Here is a 23,767-nt window from a genome sequence, read left to right on the forward strand (position 1 = left end):
TTTGTACACACATTTTGATACAGTTTTGAGGAATCCGGTTTTTATCAAAAACCTGATACGGGAACTGCATTGCAAAAAGGTGGTGTGAACCCAGCCGAACACTTAAACAACACAATGTAACTCCAAGTCAGTCACACTTCTGTGAAATCACACTGTCCACTCAGGAAGCTACACTGATTGACAATCAATTTCACATGCTGTTGTGCAAATGGGACAGACAACAGGTGGAAATTATAGGCAACTAGCAAGACACCGCCAATAAAGGAGTGGTTCTGCAGGTGGTGAACACAGACCACTTCTCAGTTCCTATGCTCCCTGGCTGATGTTTTGGTCACTTTTGAATGCTGGGGGTGCTTTCACTCTAGTGGTAGCGTGAGACGGAGTCTAAAACCCAAACAAGTGGCTCAGGTAGTGCAGCTCATCCAGGATGGCACATCAATGCGAGCTGTGGCAAGAAGGTTTGCTGTGTCTGCCAGCGTAGTGTCCAGAGCATGGAGGCGCTACCGGGAGACAGGCCAGTACATCAGGAGATGTGGCAGGACTGCTACCTCTGGATTTGTGCAAGGAGGAGCAGGAGGAGCACTACCAGAGCCCTGCAAAATGACCTCCAGCAGGCCACAAATGTGCATGTGTCCACTCAAATGGTCAGAAAAAGACTCCATGAGGGTAGTATGAGGGCCCGACGTCCGCAGGAGGTTTGGCATTTGCCAGAGAACACTAAGATTGGCAAATTTGCCACTGGAGACCTGTGCTCTTCCCAAATGAAAGCAGGTTCACAGTGAGCACATGTGACAGACATGACAGAGTCTGGAGACGCCATGGTGAAGGTTCTGCTGCCTGCAACATCCTCCAGCATGACCGGTTTGGCGGTGGGTCAGTAATGGTGTGGGGTGGCATTTCTTTGGGGGGCCGCACAGCCCTCCATGTGCTTGCCAGAGGTAGCCTAACTGCCATTATGTACCGAGATGAGATCCTCAGACCACTTCTGAGACCATATACTAGTGCGGTTGGCCCTGGGTTCCTCCTAATGCAAGACAATGCTAGACCTCATGTGGCTGGAGTGTGTCAGCTGTTCCTGCAAGAGGAAGGCATTGATGCTATGGACTGGCCCGTCCGTTCCCCAGACCTGAATCCAATTGAGCACATCTGGAACATCATGTCTCGCTCCATCCACCACAGACTGTCCAGGAGTTGGCAGATGCTTTAGTCCAGGTCTGGAAGGACATCCCTCAGGAGACCATCCGCCACCTCATCAGGAGCATGCCTAGGCATTGTAGGGAGGTCCTACGGGCACGTGAAGGCCACACACACTACTGTGCCTCATTTTGACTTGTTTTAAAGACATTACAGCAAAGTTGGATCAGCCTGTAGTGTGGTTTTCCACTTTGATTTTGAGTGTGACTCCATAGCCAGACCTCCATGGCTTGATGAATTAGATTTTGTTGTCAGCACATTCAACTATGTAAAAATGAAAGTATTAGTTCATTCATTTAGATCTAGGATGTGTTATCTTAGTGTTCTCTTTATTTATTTTTTTTGAGCAGTGTATTTTTTTTTTACTCCACCCTTCACAAAAATCAGTTTACATTATTTCTTTTGACTTGTGTTGGGCTGCTGCAGTCAGAGCCGGCGTTAGGGGGGGCAAACTGGGCAATTGCCCAGGGCCCCCATCTCCAAAGGGGCCCCCTGTCTCTGTCCCCGGCGCCCCCCTCGCCCCCGGCGGCGCTGCTGTGACACATCCTTGCTGTGACACAGATGTGCGCAGCGCAGGCACGCACGTCAGCGCCTAGCCCCTGAGCTGTGTCTGTGCTGGCAGAAGTACGTGAGGCCGGACCTTGGTGTGAGCTCTGAGTGTCGCCTCCGCCAATGCAGGTGAGGCCGAGGGTGCTCGTGCGTGCAGTGGTGAGGGTCGGGTGATGGAGTGAGCAGGGAGTGTGAGCAGGGGGAGTTTAATTATGGCCGGAGCCCACAATTTCAGGGGAGCCCAGCCACCTAAAGAGAACATGCACCATTCATTACTCCTCTTCAGATTCCTCTGCCGTTGGGTCTTAGAGGAGGAGAGGGAGGGGATTCATGTGACGGCAGCCAGAAGAGGCCAAACAGAAGGTCATGAATAGGAAGCTGTGCCTGCATGAGGCCTGTGCCGAGTCTTGCCCCCTCCGCTCAGCTGTGTTATCTGCTAATGACCACCCAGGGATGAAGACAAAGTCAGGGGAATGACTGTATGAGGTTAGTGTAGAGTTAATAAAAGGGCATGTGTGCGTATAAAGTGTTAATTGGAGTGCATGTGTGTGTATAAGGTGTTACTGAGAGCGCATGTGTGTGTATAAAGTGTTACTGAGAGTGCATGTGTGTGTATAAAATGTTACTGAGAGTGCATGTCTGTATAAAGTGTTACTGAGAGTGCATGTGTGTGTATAAAGTGTTAATTGGAGTGCATGTGTGTGTATAAAGTGTTACTGAGAGTGCATGTGTGTGTATAAAGTGTTACTGAGAGTGCATGTGTGTGTATAAAGTGTTTATTGAAGTGCATGTGTGTGTATATAAAGTGTTAATTGAAGTGCATGTGTGTAGTGTCAATTGGAGTGCATGTGTGTATAAAGTGTTACTGAGCATCCATGTGTGTGTATAAAGTGTTAATTGGAGTGCATGTTTGTGTGTATAAAGTTTTCAAGGAGAAATGCTGTGACATAAATCCCCCCCCCCCCCTCCTCCTCTAAGACCCGACGGCAGAGGAATCTGAAGAGGAGAGATGTACAGACCCCAAATTACTGCAGCCACAAATTCATATTGGATGGTGTTATTACATTTCTCATGTTGTAGTCACAGCCATTAGTAATTTGCAGCGCAATTTCATTTACTCACATGCAGCACAATTCAGGGAGCGCAAGATAGTGATCTTTGGTCATGCAATCTGGGGGCCCCATTTTAGATTTTTGCCCAGGGCCACACGAAGTCTAAAACCGGCCCTGGCTGCAGTGTGAGCATTGTCACAGTGCCTTGCTAGCAGTATACGGCAATTGGTCTGAAGTGGCAATCCAATGTTACTCTCCTGCACAGTCTTCAGGTTGTGTGTAGAGACACAATGCATGCTGGGTGAAAGAGTTGCTGAGGTAACTATATGATGCCCAGAAAGTTTTGAGCATTTTGTGATCCTTTTCTAGTAACAGGACTTTTGCTGGGTGTCATACAGTTGCCAATGCGACTGCACTGTTCAGCATTCAGTTCTAAAGATCAGGTGAGAGAATAACATTGGATTGACACTTGTAGATATTCCTCACTGTAGCTTCTCTGCCTTCAGGTCAGTTGCAATTCTGACACTAGCTTAAGGTCTAGGCAACAAGAGACTGACTTATTTGCTATGGATGTGCTGCTAGACTGCTACTGTGCTGGCATAGAAGTGGGATATATTCCCCCTCTCAGACTTAGGCTAGGTTCACACTACAGAATTTCCGTATGGAATTCTGCTTCGGAGATTACGATGCTAACAATGGGATTTCACTGCACAGTGCACACTACGGTAATTTCAGCCACTAAAAAATTATCTTGCTCGTACTTTAGGTGGAATCTGTGCCAAATACACTGCCATCTGCTGGGACAGCATGGGGCACTTGGAATGTCTCAGTCTGGAGCTTCCTTAGTGTCAATCTAGCCTTGGAGTATGGCAGTATTAGGCTTGGTTTGCACTGCAGAATTTCCTCACTGAATTTCCTCTACTTCTTCATGCAAAAACCATGGCGCACAAGTCATTGACACAAGTAATTTCCATGTGGAAATTCTGCCTGGAATCCTTGTGGAATCAAAGCTCAATTGATGTGTGTTGAAGTTCTTAATGAGGATTATTTTCTCTGAGGAAATTCTTCAGCCTTAGGCTTTGTTCACTTGGCGAAATTTCCATGCAGAATTCAGCCAGAAGAATTCAGCCAGAAATTCCACCGAAATTCACTGCCTGTTGACTTCAATGGGATTCCGCATTCTGCCAAATTCCGCAGAAGACCTGGCTTTGATTCAATCTGACAGCTATGTGGAATAAAACCAAATAAAATGAATGGTCATTAATGTGATGCCTGCTAAAACTTGATAAACTGCGTAAAGATGTAAAACATCTTAAGATGAATGCCACCATTATCTTAGTATTACTTATTATCTGAATAAACAGATTGTATATTTGTAGTAAAGCTTAACTCTATTTATGGTGTAATGAACAATACAATTATTTCTTTATTTCCTTTGTGGGGTAATTACTAGACACATCCTGGTGACTACAGCAATTAAATTCTAGGAGAAAAAAACAGGTATGGTACAAAGCTCAATATTTTGTGTGGCCACCATTATTTTCCAGCACGACCTTACGCCTCTTGGATATGGAGTACAACAAAGCTCCACATGTTGCCACTGGAGTCCTCTTCCATTCCTCCAAGATGACATCACGGAGCTGATTGATGTTAGAAATGTTACGCTCTCCTACATTTCGTTTGAGGATGCCCCGCAGATGCTCAATAGGGTTTAGGTCTGGAGATAGGCTTGGCCAGTCCATCACCTTTACTCAAAGCTTCTTCAGTAAGGTAATTGTTGTCTTGGAGGTGTGTTTGGGACTGTTATCATGTTAGAAATCTGCCCAGTGGCACAGTCTCCGAAGGGAGGGAATCATGCTCTGCTTCAGAATGTCACAGTACATGTTGTCATCCATTGCATTCCCTTAATGAACTGTAGCTCCCCAGTGCCAGCAGCAATCATACAGCCCCAGACCATGACACTCCCACCACCATGCTTGACTGTAGCAAAGACACATTAGTCTTTGTACTCCTCATCTGTTGCCACCACACACGCTTGACTAAATAAGTTTATCTTGGTCTCATCGGACCACAGGACATGGTTCCAGTTATCCATGTCTTTCATTTGCTTGTCTTCATCAGGACTTACTGGTGCTTCATCTTTAGAAAAGGCTTCCTTCCGGGATGATAGCCATGCAGAACACTTTGATGCAGTGTGTGGCATATGGTCTTAGCACTGACATGCTGATCACCCACCCATTTGAACTCTGCAGAAATACCGGCAGCACTCATTCATCCATTTCCCAAAGACAACCTCTGGTTATGACAATGGGCACACTGAAACTGCTATATGGTCTTGCCCACCATGCTGCAGCTCAGTTTCAGGGTCTTGGAAATCTTCTTATAGACTAGGCCAACTTTATGTAGAGTATCAATTCTTTTTTTCAGATTCTCAGAGAGTTCTTTGCCATGAGGTGCTATGTTAAACTTCCAGTGACCAGTATTAGAGAGTGTGAGAGTGATAACTTCAAATTAAGGACACCTGCTCCCCATCCACACCTACTTGTAAAAACTAATGCATCACATGAAAACAATGTGGGAAAAAGATATAATATAATATTTCTAAAAAATGTGAGGGGTGTACTCACTTATGTGAGATACGTATAAGCAGAAATGTCATTCAGGAGCGTGGAAAAGCTGGAAAAGGCATTTTTACCTAGTTTTTCTATGCTTCTGATTGACATATCTGCTTATAGCTGTAGTCCTGTATGCACAGGCAGACTTCACAACACATATAATAGCCCTTGTAAATTACTGGCAGCCATGTTGGTTTTAGTACTAAGTATTTGTGCCATTTACAAGGCTGGAAAAGCTGCCTACATCTCTTTTTCTTTATAACTAGGCAGAAGGCACCTTTCAGAATCTTTGTGTGAATGGGCAGAATTGAACACATGCTGCGGGAGCGGCAGGAGGGGAACACACATGTTCCGGGAGTGGGCGGTAATGGTCAGAAAGTCATTAGGAGCAGGTGGTAACTGGATTAGGAAAACAGTCCTGTGCATGGCGCTATGTGAGGTGAATTGCCAGGTCCTCTCTTAAATGAAGAATTTAAGGATGCTTGTGGTGGTCTGCATATTTAGGTTAGCCCTAGGTCTATCCCAGGCATACTCCCACTACACTTTTGTAGTGACAGAATGCTGAGTATGAGCCAGGCAGTATGGAAGATCCTATCCCTCGCTAAACCCATTAGTATGCGTCCCATTATTGTTAACCAGCTTCTATTTACAGCGTCAACATCTAAATGTGTTGCTGCACCTGTCTTGGGAGGGAAAGTATTTCTACAGGTCTAAAATAAGATGAGATGTTTTCCCTCCTGAAAATAAAAGCCGGTGTAACGTCCGCCTGTTGGCAGGTGGAGGGCTGTGTGAGATTACAGGGTCAGTGAATGAGATTTTCCATGCTCTGTGTCCTATACCACATATCACACCTCTCCTCTACCTTCCTGCAGACCAGTGACATTTTTGCTGTTGCTTGGTAATATACAAAAAAGAAATATTTGGTTCCACAGAGAGAATCTAGAGACTGATCACTATTTCATCAGGGGGAATAATAATTTCGACAGTGTTACAAGATGGTTTTTTAGGCATGCAGGCTTCCTAAAGGATAATGTAGATGTTCTAGTTGTGTTTATTTATTAGCTTGCAAGCGTTCTCATAGAACTTGTCCTTAACATATTGGAGATTCATCATAGCTAGCACACAGAAAAAGTGGATCTTCTCCCCATAGTGGCCAATCAAGTCAGATATCAGCAATAAGGGGGTATTCCCATCTCCAAAATGTACCAGTGGAGTGGGTCTGACAGATCACAAGAACAGTAGCAAATTGTGTCCATCCCCAGCTGAATGGAGCACACTCTGCATCCATGACCAGAAATGCAGTTAATGGAGGGGATCTGACTGATGGGACACCCACCAATCACACGAACAGTGGGAAATGTATCCATCCTCCGTATCCACCACCAGAGCTACAATCATTGGAGCTTCTGAACATTCGAGTGCTATGTTATGGAAGGGGATTTTTTTTTTTTTTTTTTTAGATGAGAGTACCCCTTAAACAAACATTGTGTAGATAAGTCAATAAGACCATTTGTTTGTGAAGGTTTATAAAATTTTTATTTATTTTGCATGTATGTAAGTACAGTAGGACAAAAAAGTATTGAGTCAGCCACCAATTGTGCAAGTTCTCCCACTTAAAAAGATGAGAGGTCTGTAATTTTCATCATAGGTATATCTCAACTATGAGAGACATAATGAGAATTTTTTTTTTTTTTTTTAAAGAATTTATTTGCAAATTATGGTGGGAAATAAGTATTTGGTCACCTACAAACAAGCAAGATATCTGTCTCTCACAGACCTGTAACTTCTTTTTTAAGAGTCTCCACTGTCCTCCACTCTTTACCTGTATTAATGGCACCTGTTTGAACTTGTTATCAGTATTAAAGACACCTGTCCACAACCTCAAACAGTCACTCTCCAAACTTCACTATGGCCAAGACCAAAGAGCTGTCGAACGACACCAGAAACAAAATTGTAGACCTGTACCAGGCTGGGAAGACTGAATCTGCAATAGGCAAGCAGCTTGGTGTGAAGAAATCAATTGTGGGAGCAATTATTAGAAAATGGAAGAGATACAAGGCCACTGATAATCTTCCTCGATCTGGGGCTCCACGCAAGATCTCACCCCATGGTGTCAAAATGATCACAAGAACAGTGAGCAAAACTCCCAGAACCACACAAGGGGACCTAGTGAATGAACTGCAGAGAGCTGGAACCAAAGTAACAAAGGCTACCATCTGTAACACTACACCGCCAGGGAATCGAATCATGCAGTGCCTGACGGGTCCCCCTGCTTTAAGCTAGTACATGTCCGGGCCTGTCTGAAGTTTGCTAGAGAGCATTTGGATGATCCAGAAGAGTATTGAGAGAATGTCATATGGTCAGATGAAACCAAAGTAGAACTTTTCAGTGAAAACTCATCATCTCATCGTGTTTGGAGGAGAAAGAATGCTGAGTTGCATCCAAAGAACACCATACCTACTGTGAAGCACGGGGGTGGGAACATCATGCTTTGGGGCTGTTTTTCTGCTAAGGGACTAGCACAACTGATCTATGGAAAGGAAACAATGGGGCCATGTATCGTGAGATTTTGAGCGAAAACCTCCTTCCATCAGCAAGGGCATTGAAGATGAAACATGGCTGGGTCTTTCAGCATGACAATGATCCCAAACACACTGCCCGGGTAATGAAGGAGGGGCTTCGTAAGAAGCATTTCAAGGTCCTGGAGTGGCCTAGCCAGTCTACAGATCTCAACCCCATAGCAAACCTTTGGAGGGAGTTTAAAGTCTGTGTTGCCCAGCAACAGCCCCATCACTGCTATTACTGCTCTAGAGGAGATCTGCATGGAGGAATGGGCCAAAATACCAGCAACAGTGTGTGAAAACCTTGTGAAGACTTACAGAAAACTTTCGACCTCTGTCATTGCCAACAAGGGGTATATAGCAAAGTATTGAGATGAACTTTTGTTACTGACCAAATACTTAATTTCCACCGTAATTTGCAAATAAATTCTTTAAAAATCAGACAATGTGATTTTATGGATTTTTTTTCTCATTATGTCTCTCATCGTTGAGGTATACCTATGATGAAAACTACAGGTCTCTCTCATCTTTTTAAGTGGGAGAATTTGCACAATTAGTGGCTGACTAAATACTTTTTTGCCCCACTGTAACTGTAGTCACAAAATGACAGGTTCCATCTGACACAACTGGCGCTTCTTATCTTTATGCAGAAAGTATAAAAACTAGTCAGAAAGAGTTGAGCATGGCTGATTTGTCCTCTTTAAGATTGAATGACAAAGTCCGTCAGTCCATCAGCTCACTGGATTCCAATGAATACAATTTTATTTGCCAACATGGATATAATGTTTATGGTCAGCTTTAGTCTAAAGACTTAATGCATGCATCCAGCTTAAGAAAACAATGCTGTCTCAATATTGTCCTAATATACCCTCCTCAGACAGGAATAAGCCACTTTACATAGAAATAAATTAATTGTCTCTAACTTAAGTGGTGCCAATACTAACTTCAATGTGACTGGAGATTCAGCCCAGACCTCTGACTGTCTCTACTCATCAATCTGCTAGTAACTCTGCATGTTTAGTGTGACAACTGAATTGGTCTTAAAGGAACACTACGGCTATATTGACACAAGGCAGATTTGATGCAGATTTTTCTGTGGCTAAAATTCAGTACTTTATCTCAATGTGGTTGTTTCTCTAGTATGTACATTGTACAAACAAAAAGTGACAATTTTTTTTAAAATAACATTTTACTAGGGAATTGCTCTTTAGACCATTGGTTGACATTCGAAAATGTCGACCTACAGTAAATGTAAAGATTTCAGTAAGTGTTTCTGGGCACTACATTGTCTTAATTCTGCGACATACACTATATGGACAAAAGTATTGGGAAAACTGCACATTAAACTTAAAAGAGCTTTTATGACATCCCTTTCTAATCCACAGACATTTATAAGGAGTTTGTTTTCCCTCTGAAGTTATAACAGACTAATGTCTTCTGACGTTTGATAAGATTTTGGAGTATGTTTGTGGGAATCTTTTATCCAGAAGCGTATTTGTGAGGTAATACAACAAGGCCTTGCTCACATTCTCTGTTCTACTTATTCCAAAAGTGATCAAGGAGGTTGAGGAAAGGGCTTTTTGTGTGCCAGTCACGTTCTTTCACTCCATGTTCACTGCTTTGTGCACTGGAGCACAGTCATGTTGGAACTGAAAAAGGACCAACAAGTGGGAAGCATAGCATTGTCACAAATGTCTTAGTATGCTGAAGCATTGAGATTTTCCTTCACTGGAACTTAGGATTCTAGACCAATACTTGACAAACAACCCCATGCCAATATCCCTCCTCCACCAAACTTTACAGTTGGCCCAATGCATTCTCCTGACTCAAACCTTGATAGAGAAGTGTGATCTGTCACTCCACAGTACACATTTCCACTGCAGTTTAGCCCCTTAAAAATAGTGGGCGTAAGTGTACGTCCTGGTGCCTTGGTACTTAAAGCGACCACAGGAGTTGCAATCACTTATGCACGGAAGGTCCTGGTTGCTATCAGCACCTGGCGACCTGTTGGTAATGGTAAACATCAATGATCACGCTAATGCCTGCCATTAACCCCTTCCTGACCCATGACATACATGGAAGTCATGGGTCGGGTGGGCGGACATGACAAGGACCCGCGGTTCAAGTCCGCATCATGACCTGTGCTATCAGTAGCTGACATCTGCCGGTAATGACGGACTTCAGAGATCACTCTGATGTCCGTCATTTAACCCCTTAATGACCACGGATGTAAATGTACGTCCTGGTTTGGCGGTACTTTGCGCACCAGGACGTACCTTTACGTCCTGTGTATGACCGCAAGCATCAGAGCGGTGCTTGCATCATACATGGCAGGTTCCAGGGACCCGCCGGTAATGGCCAACATCCGCGATCGTGCGGATGTCCGCCATTAACCCCTCAGATGCCATGATCAGTACAGATCACAGCATCTGTGGCAATGCGTATGTTAAAATGGATGATCAGATCGCCCGCAGTAAAAATAAAAAGTAAAAAAAAGTGAAAAATCCCCTCCCCCAATAAAATGAAAATTGTCTGTTTTTCCCATTTTACCCCCAAAAAGCGTATAATATAATTTTTTTAAATAAACATATTTGGTATCGCCATGTGTGTAAATGTCCAAACTATCAAAATAAAATGTTAATGATCCTGTACGGTGAACGGCGTAAACATAAAAAAATATAAAAATTCCAAGAATGCAGTTTTTTTGTCACATTTTATTCCCCAAAAAATTATTAAAAATTATCTTAAAGTTTTATATATGCAAATGTGGTATCAATAAAAAGTGCAGATGACTGCACAGAAAAATTAAAGAGTTATAGGTGGTGAAAATTAGGCAATTTTAGATTACTGATTTTGTACAAAAAGTTTTAGATTTGTTTTAAGTGGTACAAAAATATCAAAGTATCTAGCCATGGGTATCATTTTAATCATATTGACCCACAGAATAAAGAACACTTAATTTTTACCATAAAATGTACAGTGTGAAAATGAAACCCTTCAAAATGTGCAAAATTGTGGTTTTCATTTAAATTTCCTCCCTAAAAAAATATTTTTTTGGGTTCGCCATACATTTTATGGTAAAATGAGAGGTTTCATTACAAAGTACAAGCCATTATATGCAAAAAAAACAAGTCACTATATGGGTCTGTAGATGGAAATATAAAAGAGTTATGGATTTTAGAAGATGGGGAGGAAAAGACAAAAACGCTAAAATAAAATTGGCCTGGTCCTTAAGGTCAAAATGGGCTTCGTCCTTAAAGGGGTATTCCGCCCCTAGACATTTTATCCCTTATCCAAAGGATAGGGGATAAGATGTCAGATCGCCGCGGTCCCGCTGCTGGGGACCCCTGGGATCCCCGCTGCGGAACCCCGCAATCATTACAGCACAGAGCGAGTGCGCTCTGTGCGTAATGACGGGCGATACAGGGAACGGAGCCGCGTGATGTCATGGCGCCGCCCCTCGTGACATCACGGCCCGTCCCCTTAATGCAAGTCTATGGGAGGGGGCGTGATCCGGCCCCTGTACCGCCCATCATTACGTGCAGAGCGAACTCGCTCTGTGCTGTAATGATAGCGCGGTGCCGCAGCGGGGATCCCAGGGGTCCCCAGCAGCGGCACCGCGGCGATCTGATATCTTATCCCCTATCCTTTGGATAGGGAATAAAATGTCTAGGGGCGGAATACCCCTTTAAGGGGTTATCTGGTTAAATACAGTGATCTATACAAATCACGGCATTTAAACATTAAAGAGTATCTGTGACTAAATAAACTTTTCAAAACTAGCTCAGGCTATGTTCCCTAACTACTCCTAACAAACCCCCCCCCCCTTTAAAAATTTTTAACAGCTTAAAAAAGCTCTGTATCTCACCTTTCTTCTTGCTCACATATTGAGAGCTGCCAGCAGGAGGATGTTGGCGTGGCCCAGAAGGCGCTACGTCACTGAAGCCTGCTGGCAGGACTGCTTCCGCCCTCACTTTGCTGAGGAGAGCAGGGTGGGGGAGGGGGGTGAGCCTGTGCTTGTCCTCACTCTCAGAACCCTGCTTGTCCTCAGTGCTCAGAGCACCGCTCTACCTGACTGCACAGATCCCTGCTTGTTCTCACAGCACAGATCGCTGCTTGTCCTCACAACACAGAGCTCCGCTTGTCCTCAAAGCACAGAGCCCCACTTGTCCTCACAGCACAGAGCATCACTTGTCCTCACAGCACAGAGCGCCGCTTGTCCTCACAGCACAGATCGCCGCTTGTCCTCACAGAAAGATCGCCGCTTGTCCTCACAGCACAGAGCGCCGCTTGTCCTCACAGCACAGAGCGCCGCTTGTCCTCACAGCACAGAGCACCGCTTGTCCTCACTGCACAGAGCCCTGCTTGTCCTCACTGCACAGAGCCCTGCGGGGTATGTGAGTGAGCACAGTGCTCCCGCCTGTCTGATTGACAGGCAGGGAGCTGCGCTGAGCTGATCATGTGCTTAGCCAGCGGTCGGTGATTTCGGACTCACTGCCAGGCCGGTGTGAGTTTAAAATCAATGTAAAAGCTTGTGGCTAGGGACTCCTATTAGAAAGTTGTTTAATATGGAATGATCTATGACATAATTTTTTTTTGATGACAGGTACTCTTTAACCCCTTAATGACGCAGGACGTATATTTACGTCCTGCGCCGGCTCCCGCGATATGAAGCGGGATCGCGCCGCGATCCCGCATCATATCGCGTCGGACCCGGCGCTCATCAACGGCCGGGACCCGCGGCTAATACCACACATCGCCGATCGCAGCGATGTGCGATATTAACCCTTTAGAAGTGGCGGTCAAAGCTGACCGCCGCTTCTAAAGCGAAAGTGACCCGGCTGCTCAGTCGGGCTGTTCGGGACCGCCGCGGTGAAATCGCGGCGTCCCGAACAGCTGACCGGACACCGGGAGGGCCCTTACCTGCCTCCTCGCTGTCCGATCGGCGAATGACTGCTCCGTGCCTGAGATCCAGGCAGGAGCAGTCAAGCACCAATAACATTGATCACAGGCGTGTTAATACACGCCTGTGATCTGTGTAAAAGATCAGTGTGTGCAGTGTTATAGGTCCCTAATTGTTAATAAAGGTCATTTAACCCCTTCCCTAATAAAAGTTTGAATCACCCCCCTTTTCCCATAAAAAAAATAAAACAATGTAAAAAAAAAAATAAAATAAACATATGTGGTATCGCCGCGTGCGTAAATTGCCAAAAATTCCAAAGTCCAAAAAAGCGTATTTTGGTCACTTTTTATACCATTAAAAAGTGATCAAAAAGTCAGATCAAAACAAAAAGCAAACCGATAAAAACTTCAGATCACGGCGCAAAAAATGAGTCCTCATACCGCCCTGTACGTGGAAAAATAAAAAAGTTATAGGGGTCAGAAGATGACATATTTAAACGTATAAATTTTCCTGCATGTAGTTATGATTTTTTCCAGAAGTGCGACAAAATCAAACCTATATAAGTAGGGTATCATTTTAACCGTATGGACCTACAGAATAATGATAAGGTGTAATTTTTACCAAAATATGCACTGCGTAGAAATGGAAGCCCCCAAAAGTTACAAAATGGCGTTTTTTCTTTGATTTTGTCGCACAATGATTTTTTTTTCCGTTTCGCCGTGCATTTTTGGGTAAAATGACTAATGTCACTGCAAAGTAGAATTGGCGACGCAAAAAATAAGCCATAATATGGATTTTTAGGTGGAAAATTGAAAGGGGTATGATTTTTAAAAGGTAAGGAGGAAAAAACGAAAGTGCAAAAACGGAAAAACCCTTAGTCCTTAAGGGGTTAAATGTTGCTATTCCCTGGTGTCTAGTGATCCCATAGCCCCCCCCCCCCACACACACAATGTAATCTTGGGGGGGCTATGGGTTGCTAGGTATTAGGTAAGCCCGAGGTCTAACCTTGTCCTCGGCATCTTCCTTGGCTCTGAGATTGCTTAGGGCTCACTTTGGCAGCCCTTAGCAATTGAGCACAGATTTCATGGATTAATGTAATGCAATAGCATAACATTGATCTATGTTAGCTATCTGATGATGGCTTATGATAGGCCCCTAGGGGGGCCAAAAAGTGTGTATGCAAAAAAAAAAAAAAAAAAAAAAAAAATATATATATATATATATATATATATATATATATATCCCTCCCCTAATAAAAATTCAAATCACCCCCCTTTTCCCATTTTTTTAAATTAAACACTGTACAAACAAAAAAAGACACAATTATCCGAACTATTAAATTATTATCTTTCTGATCCTACACGGTGAACGGCGTAAATGCAAAAAAATAGCAAATGCCAAAATTGCTTATTTTTGGAAAATTTTATAAAAAGTGATCAAAAAGCCAGAGCTACTCAAAAGTGGTACAGTTAAAAACTACAGCTCATGGAGCAAAAAACAAACCCTACACAAACAGCTCCATACGTAGAAAACTAAAAAAGTTATAGGGGTGAAAACATGGCAATGAACAAAGTTTTATTTTTATTTTTCAAGGTAAATTTTTTTTTTTTTTAACCATAAAACGAAACAAAAATTATTCAAGTTTGGTATCATTGGAATTGTACTGACCCATAGAATAAAGATGTCATGTCAAATTTACTGTATTTTGAACTCCAAAAAAATTATTGCCCTACAAAATTGTGCAATTCCCTATTTTTTTCAATTTTGCCCTACATATAATTTTTTTTCTGGCTTTGTAATACAGTGTATGATTAAAAAGTGTATTAGTGTAAAGTACAACTCGGCACGGAGAAAATAAGCCCTAATACGACTTTGTCAGTCAAAAAGTAAAAAAGTTTTGGGTCTTAGAAGTAAGGAGGTAAAAACGTGAGCCAGAAAAAAAAAATTTGCTGGGTCATGAAAGGGTTAACCCTTCAGATGCCGTGATTAATACTGATGATGGCATCTGAATTATTACGGGGGGCATACAGACACACATCGGAACACCTCCGATGCAATCACTGGGGTCCGGTATGTAAAGATGGCTGCAAGAGCCCTGATCACATGCTTGATCACCTGCTTCGGCCTGCTGATGCGCTCTTCTTCTTTGGTCTGCCTTCTAGCACACCACAGAAATAGATTGCAGATAACACTGATCAGTGCAAATAGAAATATTATCTGAGGAAGTAGTACCATTTTAATTATAGTCATTCTGTCTACTATTGAAAGTGGGAGCTTGTTTCCGACCCATACCCTTTTTTTTTTTTTATTCTGTTGAAAGGTTTTAAATCACAATTTAAAAACTCCCCCAGGTCCGTAGGTATTCGAACACCCAGATCCAATATTTGCCAAATTTCTACCTATGGATGCATCCAAATCTTTATCTATTGGAAGTAGAAATGATTTTTTCCAATTGATTGCTAGACCCAACACCCTACCATATTCCTCAAATTATACTATTATCTTTGGGGTATTGTCCTGTAGATTTTTAACAAATAGAAGGGTATCATCTGCGTATAACAGTATTTTATTATTTCTACCCTGAACTACGAACCCTTCAAAGTCTAGTTTCTCCTTTGCCATAACTGCCAGAGGTTCCACGTGCATAACAAAAAGTAAAGGTGAGAGGGGATATCCCTGCCAAGTATCCCTACTTAGACTAAATGTTTGCGATAAGGCTCCATTGATAACCATCATAGCTTCTGGCAGGGTATATAATAGTTTAATGTAGTTTAAAAAATGTTAACCTGATCCAAATTTCCGTAGTGTTGCCCATAGGTATTCCCACTCCATCCTATCAAATGCTTATATGGCATCTAGGGACAGGATGGAGCAGGAACCCACTGCACCAAATTGTATAGATTCAAAAACTATAGCCCACATTTACTATTGTAAACCCGGCAGAATTAAAAAAAAAAAAAACACTAACTCTCCATTTTACTAAGAAAACCCGAAAAAGGTTTGTGACCATCGGGAAAAGGGGGTGTGGTCACCGAAAAGTGGCATGTTCCCGACATTTTCACAAAAAGCCAACATATTTACTAAGGTTTCCACAGAAAATGTAGTGGATGTCAGCTGAGGAAAACCCTACAGATCCGAGCATGTGTAAAAAAAAAAAAAAAAAAAATCTAGGGAAAGTGGAAAATGTAGGGAAACCTTAGTAAGTACTGTGGAAAAAAAATTGTAGGGAATTAAAACCCACAAGGAAACCTACACTCCACTCATAGTAAATAAGGGCCAATATGTATATTGTCGTGAACTGTCCATCCAGGCATGAACCCGCACTGTTCTTTACCTACCAATTGATCAACTATTCTTCCCTGTCTGTTTGCACAAACTTTATCTAGCAATTTGATGTCTATGTTCAAAAGTATATGGGGCTATATACTCCCATAGCTAATGGATCTGTTATGACTGACAGGATGGACAGGGAGAGTAAGCCCTAAGCTGTCCCTAGAAACACTCTCCCTGCCTACTTGCCCATCCGCCCTATACGGCGAATCGACAACCACGGTGCCGGTCCTTCCATGCGCAAAAAAGCAATGGGCATAAAGTTAAACAAATAATACTGTATATTGTCGGGGACAGGCCAGAAACATAACGGGAAAATAACCAGATAAACCAAACAGGATATAAATATACAAACAGGGCAGGATATAGCATACTAACATACAGTTCAGAAAGCGGAATCATGATAGACGGCAGATATGAATAAATGAACAAGACTAATTATGGAATAAGTATACAGCAGAAACCAGGAGATGCAGGGGATGAACAGATGAACTGAATGTAAAACACTAAACAGATCAAGAGACATAGAACACTGTTCACACTGGACACTGAACAAACAAGACTCCCCACTCCAAACATGGAGGGACAACAACATTAACTCCAAATAGACTTCTAGCCAGCAGGCATGCTCCACCCTGTGATCAGGATACTGGCCTAGAAGGAAACAGAAATATAATACACGGAACACTAGACTGAGAACAGGATGAGTCTTAACAGACTCCAGAGAAAACTTCAAAAGCCAAACTCCAAAATTATGGAGGAATACAGGTCAGGATACCAAACAGCAATATTACAAAACCAAACTCGAAACATGGAGAAATGCGAGTACAATCAAGACACACAGTGTGAACACAGACTAAGATAACAAGGATAAAGCAGAACGGACATACATAATCCTAAAAAACAACAAATGTACTTAAAACCCAAGCAGACTAAAATCTATCATAAACAGGAATAAAATAACCATTGTTAAAACTCAGAAATTAAACATAGCAAAGGTAAAACAATAACAGCACAGAGTTCAGGAGAGCTTGGGTTTAAATAGCCACACCAAAGCTGTCATTGGCTAAGAGCTTTAACTATTCCCTAGCCAGGGAGAATAGCAAAGAAAACTGCCCAGCCACAACCCAGTGTCTAAACAGACACCAAAACAGAAAAACACAAAAACGGACATTACAGGATCTTTCCCAGACTTGTGAAGCAAAATTATATTCGCTTCTCTCCTTGAGACTGGCAGGGTCCCCACTTTTAAGGATTAATTAATGGTAGCTGAGAATTCTCTGTAGATTTGGAAAGGAAGTCCATCGGAACCCAGAGAGGTGTTACCAGTAATTGAAGCGCGAGCATTTTCTAGCTCTTTCAAAGAGATGGGCTCTTCCATTCTAACTTGTTCAATTGTTCAATTTCTCCTTCCCTATAATTCTGTTCCGACTTATAAAGTTCTGAATAAAAAGATACCAACTCCTCTTCTATCTGTTTCTCTCCTCTAATGATGTTTCCCTTCGATCTTGCAGTACTCCGGTTTCACATCTCTTCCACTGATTTTTCAGCAGGTTAATTAAGATTTTATTGGGGTTCCCCTTTTCAAAGTAACCTTTATATCCCCTAAACCTCAAGTTTCTTTAGTCTTTGGCTAGTAGAAAATCTGAATATTAATTTTGGGCAGCTTTAAAGGGTACCTCTCATCAAAAAAAAACTTTTGATATATTATAGATTAATGTATGCAGAATAACTTTACAATTGCATGTTATTAAAATATGCTTCTTTCTATTTAATTTTCCACTTTGAAGAAATGACCACTAGGGGTCTCCCTACCAGTCCTGGCAGCAAGCATTTCAGACTCATGCTGCAGTCCTAAACACTATGAGCTGCCAGTCTGCTTTGTTCACAAAGGAGAACACTCAGAGCTGCCAGCCTGCTTTGTTCACAGCCTGTTTGGCTGTGAACAAAGCAGGCTGGCAGCTCTGAGTGTTTAGGACTCCAGCATGAGTCAGAAATGCTTGCTGACAGGACTGATCGGGAAAAATACAATAGAAAGAAGCATATTTTTCATTAACATGCTATTGGAAAGTTATTCAACATTCATTAATCTAAAATATATCAAAAGTTTATTTGATGAGAGGTACCCTTTAAAATTTACAAGTTTTCTTCGGACTGATTATTAATTATCCCCTTAACGACCACGGAGCTGAGCGCACTTCATACCTGGCAGGTACCGCCGATCGGGCTGATGTCCGGTATTAACTCTTTAGACGCCGCAATAAAAGTTGATCGTGGTGGCTAAAAACTGTTGCCGGTTAGCTCATATCGTGGCATACTGAACAGCTGAGAGGATAACGAGACGCTACTTACCTGGCTCCTCAATGTCCGATCGGCGTTCTATTGCTCCAAGCCTGCCGTGCAGGCAGAAGCAGCAGAGCACCAATAACACTGATCAATGCTATGCTATGGCATAGCAATGATCGGTGTATGCAATCAAAGAATTGCATATAATAGTCCCCAATGGGGACAAAGAAAATTGTAAAAAAAAAAGTTAATAAATGTGATTGAACCCCTTAATGACCAAGCATTTTTCAGTTTTTGCACTTTCATTTTTTCCTCCTTACCCTTTAAAAATCATTACCCTTTCAATTTTGCACCTAAAAATCCATATGAGGGCTTATTTTTTGCGCCACCAATTTTACTTTGTAATGACATCAGTCATTTTACCCAAAGATCTATGGTGTAATGGGAAAAAAAATCATTGTGCGACAAAATAGAAGAAAAAACACAGTTTTGTAAATTTTGGGGGCTACCTTTTCTACGCAGTACATTTTCCGGTAAAAATGACACTTATTCTGTAGGTCCATACGATTAAAATGATACCCTACTTATATAGGTTTGATTTTGACGTACTTTTGCAAAATCACATGCACAAATCACTTTTTATCCCTTTTTTTTGTGGTATAAAAAGTGACCAAAAATACGCTATTTTGTACTTTGGAATTGACCATTGACCGTGCAATTTAATTAATGATATATTTATATAGTTCAGACATTTACGCATGCAGCGATACCACATATGTTTATTTTTATTATGTTTATATATTTTTTTATATGGAATTTGGGAAAATGGGGGTGATTTAAACTTTTAATAAGGAAGGGGTTAATGTGTGTGTTTTAAAACTTTCTTTTTTTTTTATTTTATTTTTTTTACACTTTTAGTCCCCTTAGGGGACTTTTAGGAGGAATCATTTGATTCCTCATACAGATCAATGTGGTTCCATAGAACCACATTGATCTGTGTGCTCTGCGCCACACTGGACCACCAGGGATGGGATAAAGGCACCTTTAGATGCCGCTGTCAGCTTTGACAGCAGCGATCTAAAGGGTTTATAGCCGCCCACGGCGATTGCCGCATATCAGCTATTAACGCTGGCCCACAGCTACAAGAATCAGCTGGGGGCCAGCCAGTATGGCGCGGGCTTGAGTCGGGAGCCTGCATCACACTTCGTTATCGGCACATGGACGAGCATAGACGGGTTAACCCCTTCAGTAATAAAAGTTTGAATCACCCCCTTTTCCCATTAAAAAAATAAGAATAAGTAAACAAAAATAAAAATAAACATGTGTGGTATCACCGTGTGCATGTCCAAACTATAAAAATATACCGTAATGTTAATTAAACCACACGGTCAATGGCGTACACATAAAGAAAATTCCAAACTCCAAAATTGCGTATTTTTAGTCACTTTGTGTAACCTAAAAAAATTCGTAAAAAGCGATCAAAAAGTCCCATCAAAACAAATGGTACAGATAAAAACTTCAGATCATGGTGCAAAAAATGAGCCCTCATACATCCCTGTATATGGAAAAATAAAAAAGTTATAGGGGTCAGAATATGACAATTTTACACATACTAATTTTGGTGCATGTAGTTTTTTTTAAGTAGTAAAATATAACCTATATGAATTAGGTATCCTTGTTTTTTTTTTCCTGGTTTTGCCGTAAATTTAGTGGCAAATGATTGACGTCAATACAAATTACAATTGATGGCGCAAACAATAAGCCCTCATATAGGTCTGTAGGTGCAAAATTGAAAGCGCTCTGATTTTTAGAAGGTGAGGTGGAAAACCCGAAAGTGCAAAAATGAAAGGGGTTAAAGGGGTACTCCAGTGGAAAAAAAAAATTTTCTTATCAACTGGTGCCGGAAAGTTAAACAAATGTATAAATTACTTCTATTTAAAAATCTTAATTCTTCCAGTACTTATAAGCTGCTATATGCTACAGAGGAAGTTCTTTTCTTTTTTAATTTATTTTCTGTCTGACCACAGTGCTCTCTGCTGACACCTCTTTCCATGACAGGAACTGTCCAGAGCTGGATAGGTTTGCTATGGAGATTTGCCCCTGCTCTGTACAGTTCCGGACATGGACAGATATTCGCCGCATCCGTAACAACCCAAGCAATGAAACTATCACATTATTCAACCCACACGATAAACGCCATAAAAAATTTATAAAAATCTTCCCAAATTTATGGCTTCATATCAATACCACCTCTGTAAAATTAAAATAAAAAATGATCAAAATGTCCCATGTACCCCAAAATAGTATCAATAAAAATGTCAACTCCTCCTGGAAAAAAATTGCCATCACACAACATTGTTGGTAGAAAAATGTAAAAAAAAAACTACATCTCTCAGAAAATGGCGATGCACAAACAAGATAAAAAATAAATAAATAAATAAATAAAAATTGTTTTTATAGTGTACAAGTAATAAACCATCATATAAAGTACTGTCAAATAGAAAGAAAATCTCCGCTCACCCCTCCACGCTGTAATTCCAATGCCGAGCTGGCCAGGTGCACAGGGCGTAGCTGCCACGTCAGCACGATGAGAACTGTGAAGGAATTCCTTTGTAAAGGAGAAACCAGCACTCGGGAGTATATTAAAACTTGAAGGCTATATTTAATCCATTTTAAAACATATAGCATACATATATGTTTTTAAATGGATTAAATAAAGCCTTCAAGTTTTAATATACTCCCAAGTGTGGACCAGAGTGCTGGTTCCTCCTTTACCAAGGAATTCCTTCAAATAAAGTACCGTATATGCCGGCGTATAAGATGACTGGGCGTATAAGACGACCCCCAACTTTTACAGTTAAAATATAGAGCTTGGGATATACTTGCCGTATAAGACTACCCCTTCAACTGCGATGTACAGTACCTTGTACTTCCCCCCATATTAAGTAGGCAGTATAGTTCCCACACAATAGTAGGCAGCTCCCCTACATTAGGTCAGCAGCTCCCACACATTAGGTCAGCAGTTCCCCCACATTAGGTCAGCAGCTCCCCCACATTAGGTCAGCAGCTCCCACACATTAGGTCAGCAGTTCCCTCACATTAGGTCAGCAGCTCCCCCACATTAGGTCAGCAGTTCCCCCACAATAGTCGGCAGCTCCCCCACATTAGGTCGGCAGCTCCCCCCACAATAGTAGGCAGCTTCCCCCCACAATAGTAGGCAGCTCCCCCCACAATAGTAGGCAGCTCCCTCCACAATAGTAGGCAGCTCCCCCTACAATAGTAGGCAGCTCCCCCCCCCCCCACAATAGTAGGCAGCTCCCCCCCACAATAGTAGGCAGCTCCCCCCCACAATAGAAGGCAGCTCCCTCCCACAATAGTAGGCAGCTCCCCCCCCACAATAGTAGGCAGCTCCCCCCACAATAGTAGTCAGCTTCCCCCCCCCCACAATAGTAGGCAGCTCCCCCCCACAATAGTAGGCAGCTCCCTCCCACACAATAGTAGGCAGCTCCCTCCCACACAATAGTAGGCAGCTCCCCCCACAATAGTAGGCAGCTCCCCCCCCCCCCACAATAGTAGGCAGCTCCCTCCCCCACAATAGTAGGCAGTTCCCCCACAATAGTAGGCAGCTCCCCCCCACAATAGTAGGCAGCTCCCTCCCCCACAATAGTAGGCAGCTCCCCCCACAGACATACAACTTCCAGCCATATAGAGTGTATGGCTGGAGGCTGTATGTCTGTGTACTGCCCCCCACAGTGTTCCGGTCACCGTTCCTCCGGCCCAGGGTCACAATCTACTGCTATGGCCTATGGACCATAGCAGCAGTCCCGGGACCAGAGGAGCGGTGATCGGAACACTGTAGATGACGCGCCGCCGGTCACTCACCAGGCCCCGTCCGGTGCTCGTCCTCCTGCGCCTCTATGGTTGTACGCACGGGACGTCACTGACTTCCCGTGCGTACAACCATAGAGAGGTGGAGAAGCGCAGAAGGACCGGAGGAAGACCGCAGGAGGACCGGAGGAGGACGCACGGCGGGCGGGGAATGGTTAGTGCCCTGCGGACATCCTTATGTCCCGAAAAGATTTTTCGGGACACAGGGATGTCCGGCATAGGAATACTTATGATTATCTGCCCGCCCGGCTCCTGTGTGCGGCTGCAGGCGGGGGCCGGCCAGAGCATGTAAAAACTAATTAATGTATAGTAAAAACCAGGGTGCCTCCAGCTGTTGTGAGAATGATCAGAAACAGCACGCGGCTGATAGGAGACCGATGAGACTCGAGACAGAATTATGTGGTTGCCACAAGCCAGGTCAATTCTGGAGAGCGCGTTCCTACCCAATGTTTGTCAAGAGTATTGCCTAGTTTGTGGGTGCCTGGATCGGAAAATGTCAACCCAACCCACCTCCCCCAAGAACTGGGCAAGAGGGGTGGAACCAGGAGTAGAAGGAACCCCCCTAGGGTTGTGTCTATCTAGAGAGGGGTGTAGTACCATATTAAAGTCCCCCATGCAAAGAAAATGAGCAGAAGGGTACCCAGCTGCAAAGATAATGGCTTTATGTAAGACTTCCATAGAAGCTGGGGGAGGAATATAGAGTAACAGAAAGACAAACGGGGTATTATTTAAATATGCATGAACAAAGATATATTGACCCATAGGGTCCTTCAGGACAGTGACCGGCTCCCAGCGCACCACCCTACTAACTAGAACCGTAACGCACCTAGAAAATGAAGTATGGGACGAATGTTGGGCCCACTGGACACATGGTTTAGACAAATGAGTAGCCCTGTCAGTTGTGAGGTGAGTTTCCTGTAATGCTATTATGTGAGGGCGATACCTTCTGATATGAGTAAAGATCAATGCACGCTTATGCAGGGTACAGGCTCCCCTGATATGCCAGGACATCACTCTGAGATCCGCCATAATGGATATCTAAAAACAAGAAAACAGTCAGCGTCTGTTCGAACAAAGAACAAGCAGTCAAACACACAATCAGGACAGGAAAGACAAAAAACAGGTGGCGACGACACACAGAAGAGTGTAAGTCTGCGGAAAGCAGGAACCGACACAGAAAACAAATCCCCTAGCAACACAGGGAAGAGAAGGTGCAACAATAAAGGAAAAACAAAACATGACATCAGTGCAAATACAACAGGAGAGCAAGTGCTCTAGTTAGTGGGGAGAACCTGCTAAAACATATGAAGAGGGAGAACCCTGAGGACCAGCTATATGACAAAAGGAGGGACAAGGATAAGGGAACAGGGCAGAGGAGGACTAATAGTA

At 42.9% G+C, this 23,767-nt stretch overlaps 1 long non-coding RNA gene across 1 annotated transcript in view; it reads left to right on the top strand.

Annotated features, from left to right (window-relative positions):
- Window positions 1-1,318: 1,318 nt before the first annotated feature.
- The window catches only part of LOC130276550 (uncharacterized), a 55,041-nt gene continuing 32,592 nt past the window's right edge, over window positions 1,319-23,767 (top strand). Inside the window, exons 1-2 of the long non-coding RNA XR_008845164.1 lie at window positions 1,319-1,872; window positions 4,343-4,565. This is a non-coding gene — a long non-coding RNA (uncharacterized LOC130276550). The remainder of the gene's footprint in view (window positions 1,873-4,342; window positions 4,566-23,767) is intronic.

The sequence above is a fragment of the Hyla sarda genome, chromosome 6 (genome assembly GCF_029499605.1).
Source record: "Hyla sarda isolate aHylSar1 chromosome 6, aHylSar1.hap1, whole genome shotgun sequence".
NCBI classification, from domain to species: Eukaryota; Metazoa; Chordata; class Amphibia; order Anura; family Hylidae; genus Hyla; species Hyla sarda.